The following is a 10,818-nucleotide window of genomic DNA, read 5'->3' as shown; positions in this document are numbered from 1 at the left end:
AGTCCAACCATGTTGTGGCTTACCATGTTTTTGAAAATTGTATATAGTGACCTAATTAACAATAAGATCACTATATCATTATTGGTAATAATATTATCATCTACTATTGATAAGGATAAATATAAATATACTAGTATTCATTTTGCAAACATGTGTGTAAGTTTTCTAAGTCAGTCAGGCTTTCATTTGTTTGTACTCACATTTGTAAAGTTGTTTGTGAAGTACAAATCAGCTATACAAATATTGATAAAATTTGGGTTTGTGCATGAAAGTTTCAATGCATGATTTATGCACACTGTTTGTGAATAAGGGCCAATGTATGCTTGTGCCATCATTGTGGTGGAGGCGTGGTCCCTGGCTCAGCTGCAGGGGGAGGGATGGCGCAGTGAGCTCAAGGGGCAGGGCCAGGGAGGCTGGAGGGCCAGGTGGAAATAATCAACCAAACAAGGTTTCTCCCTTCACATAGCGAGGTCGGACACGAGAGGAGAAGTGTGCGGGCGGGTTGAAAGCTGGCTGGTGTGTGTGCCGAACCAGGGAATTAATACGAGTGCACAATCAATTTAGGGGAAAAAACAGTTACACAATCGAAAGAACGGCGTGTCGGTCACGGCCCTTTACAGTGGTGCCGAAACTCAGCTGGTATGCCAGACTCACATCGCTCAGGCTCCGACACCCTCCACCGGTTCAGGAGGTACTACAGCGTCCCGGTAAGGAGTCATGGGGGTATGCGCCATGCTTTGGGGGACACGGTCTGCACGCAGAGCCTTATGCACCAAAGCTTGGTTCGCCCCGGGGCATTGCTGAAAGCGGAGTGGGTGAAATGTGTTCATGGTGATATTCACAAGTATCCCAAAGTGCCGCTGATATTGAAATCCAAGGGCAAAACACACAGTTACCCCGCGCCTGTCCCCTAATTCCGGGTACGAATTGAACAGCGTTTAATAACGTGTTGGGGGCAGTATACGGGGAGGCAATCACGGCAATCATGTGCTCAGTGGCGACGTCCGTCACTGATTCCGGGGGCAGAGGGTCTTTGACCAAGTGATAGAAATTGATGATCACGTGGTGCGCCCTGAAGCCGTGTGGACCTAGCCGCTCTTTGTATCATTAAAAGAGGCTTTATCGAGTGAGTCGTGACACTCGCACAAAGGAGACATGGGCAAAGGCCTCCACCTGTAAAACCATTCCTGTTTTAGGTCTGTCTCATTGTTGGCGTGCACAGGTTAGTAATTTCATTAACACCAAAGCAGCTGAAACCAATTTACAACCCTCTTTGTTGTTACAGTACTTGGCCTGGTTAAGGTGTAACAGGAGAAAACGGTATTAGTTCATCTTGGGGGGAACACAAGTATGTGAGCCAAATGTCACTGAGTCATCCAAAAAGGTCTTGAAACAGTTTACTCAAAACCACAAATACAGTTGACCGAAATGAGAGCTCAACTGCAAATATACAAAGGGATAAATTACTGGGCACATGGATGTGACATTCAGTCTTATTGATAATTTCTGACAAATCAGTGGGTACTTCAGTCCACACAGTTTACCTTTTTAGTCACTAACCTGAGGATTGCTTGTCAGAGATTCTATAGGAATATTACCTGAAACATGACTAAAACAATAACTTTCATATATGCAACATTCAATCTTCTTGGTTTTTTTAATTTGTTCATGTGCTTTCTATTTTTTCTGCAAGACAGTAGTGTGAGGAAAAGATGAGAAAACTAAAATGTCTCATGTGGATATAACTGAGAAAAAGTGACTACCATAGAGAATCTGGACTTCAGGCTTTGAAACAAGTCCACAGTATCACCATGACAGAGCTAAAATGGGCAGTTCCAAGCTTGCCAATGATTGGGCACCATGAGGTCACACATGAGTGTAATTTTTTTCAAATTAAATAAAAGAATCTTTTCACTTTAGTCCTAATTACTATAAGAAAGGTTGCTAAGGGCGTTGTTCATTTTGGTCTCGTTCAGTCAAACTGTAAGATTACTCTGCTCAGCAAATGTAAATGAACATTGTCAGAAAGAAAAGTGTAATTTTCTATTTAGCCCCAATCATTTCTCCTGGCCTTTTAGCTCTTAAGAACGATTTTGTTTTATGTTATTGCAGGCTACAGTAGCTGTTCTTGTCAACAGAAAATGGAAATACTCAAGAAATTTAAGTTGCAATAGTGTTAGAAATAATAAAACCAACAAAGGCTCTAACTGAACCAGTGAATGACTCTGAAAGAGATTTAATGGTCTCAGTGAGAAGCCGTCAACCAGCCTGCCTACTGTCCTACATAAAGAAAACTGGAGCAATGCCGTCTTCCTTCAGGTTCAGACAAAGTGGGCCACTGTCATCAGTCACTCAGCTGAGGTCGACCAGGAAACACTGCAGCCAATCAGAGATGATGGAGGAAAGAAGGTTTCTCTTGGGAGTCTCTTGTCATTGGTACCACTGATTCCTGAACATCAACAGATCCTAAAAACAGACTACATTTGTGAGTACGTGCACTTTTTTCACCTCAGTCACCTTTAGTTTCACTTGTAGCTCTGATTAAAATGGGTAACATAAATAGTCAGCTGAGATGAGTAACACTTCACACCAGGCATTTCCATAAATGTCTGCCCAGAAGCACCAGCTATCAATCGTTGCAACCTGTTGTTTGTGAGCAAAACATGTAATAGACACACCGGTCCACTGTGACCATTTCACGCTTTCTCTCCAAAAGTGAAATGGGCATGCATGCTGAAGTTACAGTACCAGCAGGAGGAGATGATATAATCAAGTTGTCTATTTTCTTCCACATTCCAATAAAAATGTACATGTGGCCTGTTAGGTTGGACACTGAATTATCATTAACATCTTTACCATCATAATGCCTTGTTTTCAGCAGCACTAAATTTTGCATCGAAGCACAAACTTCAGAATGCTGACATGCTTGCTCTTCTTCACTGCAGCCATTACATGCTCTTTCAAAGGCATACAGACACACAAACTCTCTCATTCACTAGAACACATAAACAAGCGAACACAGACACTTGCACAAAAACACAAACACGACACACACACCAAATCTGTCATCTTGCAGTTAAAACACTGTAAAAAATCCTTCCAACAAGACAGTACAGGCTGTTTGATTTTATACCACCACAACATCATTAATTTCAATCATAGAGGAAAAAACCCTGTGAACTCCTGGAAACACTGCTGCATTATAAGCACCCATAGTAGCTGAAAGTGGAAACATGTGAAAGCGAGCTGAAATATTAAAAAGCCCCGAAGAGTGAACCTGCTAGTCAACAGGCGGAGAGCCTTAAAGTCCTGTGGCCTCAGCTCCTAATCCAGCCAGGAATTAGAGCTGCATCACGCTGCTTAATACTACCACAACCCCCACTGCTGTATGGGATGAAATTAACGATCCATCTACTGTCTGCAAGAGGTCAACAGCTTCGTCTTAACAATGATCAAAATGGAGTCGCCTCGTAATCCTGTTATTGACTTGCCAACAACTGAGACGTCACAACAGAAGCAGACAAACACACATGGATACATATAGTTCAGCTTTAATCAACAAAAGAAATGTATTACATAATTTTAGCAAATTAAAATCATTTTAAGCTGTTTTTGTTGCTACTCAGATTACAACTGCAAACTCAACATTTTTATTTTATTTTTGTTTAATACTGGTGCTGATGTAGATATCTATGAAAGCACCAATCACTACAAATGTGACAGTTAATAAATCTAAACATTTAACACAGTAGATCACTGATTTAATTAAATAATTTGATTATTATAATTAACAGGACAAATTAGGAAACTCTGTCAAATAATCCTGAGATCAGAAGCTCAAAGCTTAAAAATTAGAACTGAAGCTAATTTGAAACATTATCAGACAAGACCGGGGAAAAGCCAAAGGTCAAAGAATAGTGGTTTTGATCTCAGCATGCATTATTTATAACAGAGTGTTAAATCACAACCAAACTGACTGAAAACACATTTCACTGTCAGTGTGCCGACTGTTTTCATTCCCGCATTCAGTATCCATCCTATTTCTGCTCAGGGCAACATGCTGACAGCTGCCACACTGCAGGTCACATCCCAAATGTTTTGTAGGCACTGTGGAGGGCTGTAGCCATATGGCTACCAGCATCACATGACATACCAATATTGGATAAACAATACACACGACCCCATTGTCTAGGACGCTACCACAGTGAGCAGTATAAACGCAGAATGCTTCCATACATCTATTGTTAACATTGTCTTCTGATTGACTGGCATTGTTTTGTTAGATTATATTAGGATATGTCCCACCTACTCACTAATCATCTATAAAGTCATAGCTTTTGATAAAGTGTATGTTATGATGCTATTGGTGTCTGTAACCCACCAAGTAATTTTATTAGCCTACCTACCAACTTATAATATTACACTACACACTATTAATTAAATCTACCTACCTAGTAACATCTGTCATCAGCAGTGTTTAGCATTGTTTGCGCTTATAAACATGCAGTGTGTGTATATATGTATACATATATAGTTGAGCTTCACATCAGCTCAAAGCAGTCTGGCCATTTTCCTCTGACCTCTGGCATCAACAAGGGATATTACACCAGAGGTCTGCTGCTCGCTGGATACTTTCTGTTTTTCAGACCATTTTCTTTAAACCTAAACATAATCCCAGGAGTTTCTGGAAATGCTCATGCTAGTTCGTCTGGCACCAACAACCATGCAGTGTCACTTAAATCACCTTTCCTCCCTACTCTATCTCTCAGTTTGGACTTCAGCCACTTGTCCATGTCTACATACCTAAATAGATAAATGCACGGAGTTGCTGCCATCTGATTAGCTGATTATATACTTACATTTAAACACATTAGCATATTGGCCAACATATATGGTGAAAACCAATTTTCTTACTGATGTCTGTTAGAGGATGTCAACAAGAAGGTGACTTTTCTACATTTGAATGTTTAGCGCAATTTTATACTATACATTGAACAAGAAAGAAGGAAGTACTCTCACTGTCAAAATGCTTCTGCCTAAAGATGTAAACAAAGCCAGAGTGGGACAAGTCTGACTTTATTGGCACCTTTGAGACCTGAATATCAGCACCAGGGTGATGTTGTAAACTAACATGAAGGTTACAAATGCTTTAGCTCCTCATCGCCTAAGGAATATTAAATAAATAGTGTTCCCATATGACCTTGAATCGTGTGTGTGTGTTAGTGAGTGTGCTAGTGTTAATTTCTGGTCACTGTGGCAACAGTTACCAAGCAGCACAATGAGCTCCACTGAGCTCTGCCTGGAAGATTATGAGGATGCAGTTTAATGAATAGGGCGTGCTGCCTTTTTAAAGGCAGCTTTTATGTAACATTTAAGGCTTGCTTCACTATCCTGAATCACAAAAACTGGTCCTTTTATGCTTTTTTTTTCTCTCTCATATACACAAACATAGTATATGTGTATACTTTTATAGTGTTGGAGGTTTAAGTAGACAAGGACAAAGTCTTAGATACAAAGGTCAGCAAATGTTCAGGTAATCTCTATAGGCTGCTCTAAATGTTCTAAATCTGGTTTCTAAATTATATGTTTAATAATCTCTATTAATGTTATTACAGTTCTCCAAAACATTGTAAATCACAAAATGGTCAATTTAAATATACTGTAATAAATGAAAAACATATGCTTGTAAAGAAAACAAAATATTACCAAAAGTATCAGGTTGAACCTTTTATTTTAAACATAATATTATATTCCTTATCTTCTGCTGGAAAATACTGATGTCTCTTTTTTCCCCCATTGCAGTAAGGTTTTCCTCTCTGGTTAACAGATAATTTCTGTTTCCTGCTTTTTCTTACAGTCTGGACGTCAAAGTTAATATGGAAAACGAACAAAAAAAGACTGACAAAGGTTTTGTTTTGGGGTTTTTTGTTTTGTGAGCCACAGTAACTGTCTCAGCAGAAACAATACTGACAACTTCCACTATTTAAAAATAGAGCTTTGTGATTTTCTTGAACTCTTCTAACTGCAGTGGAAATGCTTTTAATTAAGATTTCTCCCACTTATTCTGAAATCATGTTTCAGCAGTGGTAGCGTATTAGCAGTCCGCTGGCAGTTAGTGGACACCCTGTCTACCTGCAGAGTGGGCCTGTTGTTGATGGGGGCAGTGTACAATGTGGTGTAACGGATCTGGGGCTACTCTTGCTTGTGGGTCTCTCTGTCAGGCTGCCAGAGAAGACGGCGTTAACATGCAAAAGAGCTCAAGTAAATCCAAGTGTTAACAACAATGACTGCTGTGTGTTGCATCTTTGGTGTTTCTTTTCACACGTCTCTCATTGCTGACACTCTCTGCCCTTGTTTCAGTTGTAAGGGTTCTTAAACAGCGGCTTTCTACTCAGCCTGAGCACTCAAAGCACTCATTCACTGATTCATCCGAGCACTTTTTTCTATGCTTAAGTGCTTTCTGTCTAACATTCACATTCCAATGGATGCATCAGTTAGTATCTGCAGACTGCAGCAGCCGGGGATGGAACCACCAACCTACAGATTGGTAGATGACCTGTTCTACCTCCTGAGCTGCAGCCACCCACTTGTCAACCAGTCAACATTTGTTCATTAACATCCAGAAACCTGTAGTTGTTGTGTTGGAGGACACATGGCTCTGAATGAGAGCATAGAAGCCCCACCCATCTGCTGTTCATTATGTTGTTAATGAGGGCAGCCAATCAAGTCGGCATAAGTAAAGTTGTACAAATCAGCTGACCAGGGGCTCGATTTGTTCCAGCGTTCTTGATCCTGTCTGGTTCAGTTATGAGCTAAGCAAACAGTCACATGTACACATACAGCACATACAACATGTCATTAACATGGAAGCTCTTCACTATGAGCGAAGTCAAAAAGTTCAAAATAAACTGTAGGTGGAGCACCATGAAAACGTAATCATAAATTGTCTTCACCCAGCTGAACATGGATATTTTAAGGAAGTTAACAAAGGTAACGTAGCTTAAGCTACAAAGAGCTCGACAGCCACAGCGCAAGCCAGCGGTCTGGGTAAGGTTTAAAAAGATCAAAGCAGTTAGAAGAGAAATGATAAAGATGAGTGAACAAGAGAAACAGGTCGATATCCTGCTGTCTGGTGAATTTACAGTGAGACTAGAAAATGATGCAAGTACCTGACACTACCACTCATTTGCGGTTAATCAATGGTACATTGGTAGCAGAGCACTTTAGTTTAAGTTGTTTCGGTGACAGAATAGCCTGTAAACAATTTACAGAGTTCCGTAATATTTGGCATTGATAAAAAATTGATTTTTGTTTTTTGATTTGTTTTTTCAACTTGTCATTTTTATAAAAATAAAGATTATTTTGAAGTGTGAATCAAAAAAGCTACATTTAGCAGTATAGAGTAGGGCTGGGCCATATTATACCGTTCACGGTAATACCGGTATAATGTTAGGCAACGATAGGAAAATGAAATATCGCGATAGAATGGGAGTAAAACGCGCATGCGCAGTGCCTTTGTTTTCATACGCACATGGCCGATTGTTGAGTGAAACAGATGAACCAGAATTGGTTTGTAAAAATGGTGCAACTTCCGTGATGTGGAACTGGTTTGGTGTTTGTCCATCAGATACACAACAAAGCACATTTTTTTGCAGAACATGCAAGCGGCCGTTGTTATTGTCATATTTGTCGGACTAAGATGCTCTTAAATCTGGGAGTAATCTGGGTCCTAAACTCCGTATGCTTCAGGTCAAACAACACTGCAGCATCACTTAGAGTTAAAAACTGTCTAAATTCTTTCATCTTTAATAAAACGATCAGCATTGCTGCTTTACCAGGTGTAACTATAAAGTTTAACTTCCAGGCATCCATGAAAACAAAAGTTATTACATTTAACGGAGTTAGAAGTTAGCAGGAAGCTAGCGGAAGTTAGCTCGCTAGTTTCGCTAGTTACCTAAGCATGATATTGCATGTTCTGACTGAGAGATTTCTGAAAAAAATCAAACGTACAGCTCTGCTATCACTTCCAACATAAATGAAGACAGGAAACTAAACAGCAGTGACGTTTGTAGGGTTACTGAAGTTGGGCTAGCTGGTATATAATGATGTGCTACGTGATCGCTAGCGACACAGCTATGTTAGCATAACATAAACAGTGAAGCTGGAGGACGAACACTAACACTTTTCCACTTATAAAAGTTAACGTGAAGGTTCTTCATGGTTAGAGACAAATGCAATCGCATGACAGGATGCTGTAAACGGACCAAACTTCAGTCAGGAGAACAACTGAGATAATCCATCCACAATACGAGGTTAGTCATTAATATACTGCAGCAACATGGGAATAGAGCAGCTGCCAGAGAATTCAACATTAATGAATCAATGGTACAGAAGTGGAGGAAGCAAGAAGAATGAGTTTAATAAAGTTTGATTTATCTGACTGCTTTGTTTCGCTTAATGTGCCTTATAATCCCGTGCACCTTATGGTCCGAAAAATGCGTAATGCACACTGCAGTTTAATGTTGCAAAGCACCTCTTTTTAACTTCAGTGGATATTATACATGGTTATGCTCAGGATATGTCAGCCCATTTCTACTGGAAATGCCTTTTGGTTAAACTTTCAGCAAGGAATTTGCATTTGCACTGTTACATTTTTATAAAGCTTTAATGTACATAAAAACCAGCTTCTTGTTTAAGTGAAAATAAATGGAAGGTTGTCTTTTTGCGCTAGTAATGTTGTGGAGTTGTATTTTGTCTCGCATCAATTATATCGTCGGTTATATCGTTATCGCAAATTTTCAAATATATATCGTGATAAATATTTTTGGCCATATCGCCCTGCTCTAGTATAGAGTATAATATGTGTCACCTTTACACCTTTATTTAAGACAAGTTGTGAGTAAATTGGCTATTGTTTTATAAGAGCTTCCTCCAAACAACCTATGTAGAAATAATGAAGTCAAGAGTAGAAGTTACTGTCTATAGAACAATAAATGAGAAGTTCATCTCACCATTTCCTCATTGATAGAGTCTATAAAGTTCCTCTTTTGTCTGCCATCCATTAGTGTGCAACCCCCCCCCCCCCCCCCCCCATCATTAATGCAGATAACTGTAGCTGAAACACACTTAAATCCAACCAGTCAACGTGTCAGTTATCTGAATTTCAGTGAAATAATGACACTTTGGCTTTGGTGGTCAGTTCACATTACTTCAGATTTGCAGCCATGAGTGATTTCCAGACACGGGACACCAGTGAAGAGTGGGAAGTGTGACATGTGACAAGTACCAGAACACCACAGCCTGAAATGTCAAACTGTTCAGCAGAAGTAAGACTGAGGATGTAGCATGCACGAAAAGGTCAACACTTCTTTTTTCTTTTTTTATTCTCATAAACCAGAAGAGTACCATCATTCCACATGAAAACAATGGTGCAATGCAATGGTGTTAATCTATTATTAGCAGATCCACAGCTGCTCACATCTGGTTGTGACACTGGTTGGTGCAACAGAGAAGTCTGCTGTGTTTGAGTCACTGCAGACAGACACCAGACAACTTCAAATCCTCTGTGTCACCTGCAGTTGGTCCGTGATGAGAGGAACACGTAATCCCTATTCTGTCTGATTCCACCACACTGGCATCTGTTGTCTAACTGATCCTGTTTTTCTGTTTAAGCTTCCCCACATTGTATTCAGCAGATATCTGCTAGATACAATGTGAGGGGTTAAAATTATATATACTCTGTAACAGAGTACTGTAATACATTTAACAGTGAGTCATAGTAATGTTACTGATCAAGTTGCTTACAAGTTGATTTCAGTTTGTGTTGATCAAGGAGAAAATGTGAGAACACTTTACAATTTCTAAGGAGTGTGAATGTTAAAGAAAGTTACTTTAATTTTCATTGCATGACAGCAGGCACTGTGCAAACTGCACCCAACGCAAAGACACAATATCAACACAAAGCAAACCGCTAAGAACACTCCACCCATAGCCATGATTTAAAGCTGAACGTTTGCACATTAACACAAATTAAAACTACACCTAATATCGTTATTTTCAAACATAAATATACTGCGTGATTAAATATTAACTGTGTTATATGTAGTATTTATCATTACATTACAAAGTCGGAGGAAGCGAAGTACAACAAAAAATATTAATTTATAAAACATGACGTGTTATTTCGAGACACATTCTTAGTTAAAAATGCTTTCCAGGATTCCACGAAGATCTCAGTGCGTGGTCCTATAAATTTAATTCGTGATGCAGCTATGTAAGGATGTGTGGTAGAAAGTTGAACTCGGAGCTTCGCCCTCAGATGGTGGTGACAGTTGTGCATGAATGGGTCATTAAGGCAGAATGTGATTTTCCACTCACCGGCATCATGTTGGCAGGTCCCCGCTCTGTCGCATCCACTGCAGCTGAAACCATCAAAGCTTACACCGTCAACCTCCTCTGCTGCCCGCCTCTCTCTCTGCGCTTTACTGTCACATCACATCTATGTATATTTTTTTAGAGTTCACCTCCTGCTCGACCTGTTGCAATGGGCGGTACGGTGGGATGCCCTCTGGAGAAAAAAGGCAGGTCGCTTTCAGAGAGAACTACATGCAGCTGAAGGAGAGCAGCGTTTACACACCAGACTGCAGCTCTTGATGATCTGAGCAGAAAACAAAGCGCGGAGAGCCGAGCTGCTGCTCTCCTGCTGCGCTCCTAATCCTATCAGCTCCCAGCATCTCACTAACGAGGCTTGGTTTTGGAGTTACTCGATCGTTAAACAGGAACAGCACTTCCGGTCAAATCTTTTCAGAATTAAAGCGA

This window comes from Diplotaxodon limnothrissa, linkage group LG6 (genome assembly GCF_057381915.1).
Source record: "Diplotaxodon limnothrissa isolate DT_005_m linkage group LG6, D_limnothrissa_male_GT1.1, whole genome shotgun sequence".
Taxonomy (NCBI): domain Eukaryota; kingdom Metazoa; phylum Chordata; class Actinopteri; order Cichliformes; family Cichlidae; genus Diplotaxodon; species Diplotaxodon limnothrissa.
Note: the sequence above shows the minus strand (reverse complement) of the source record.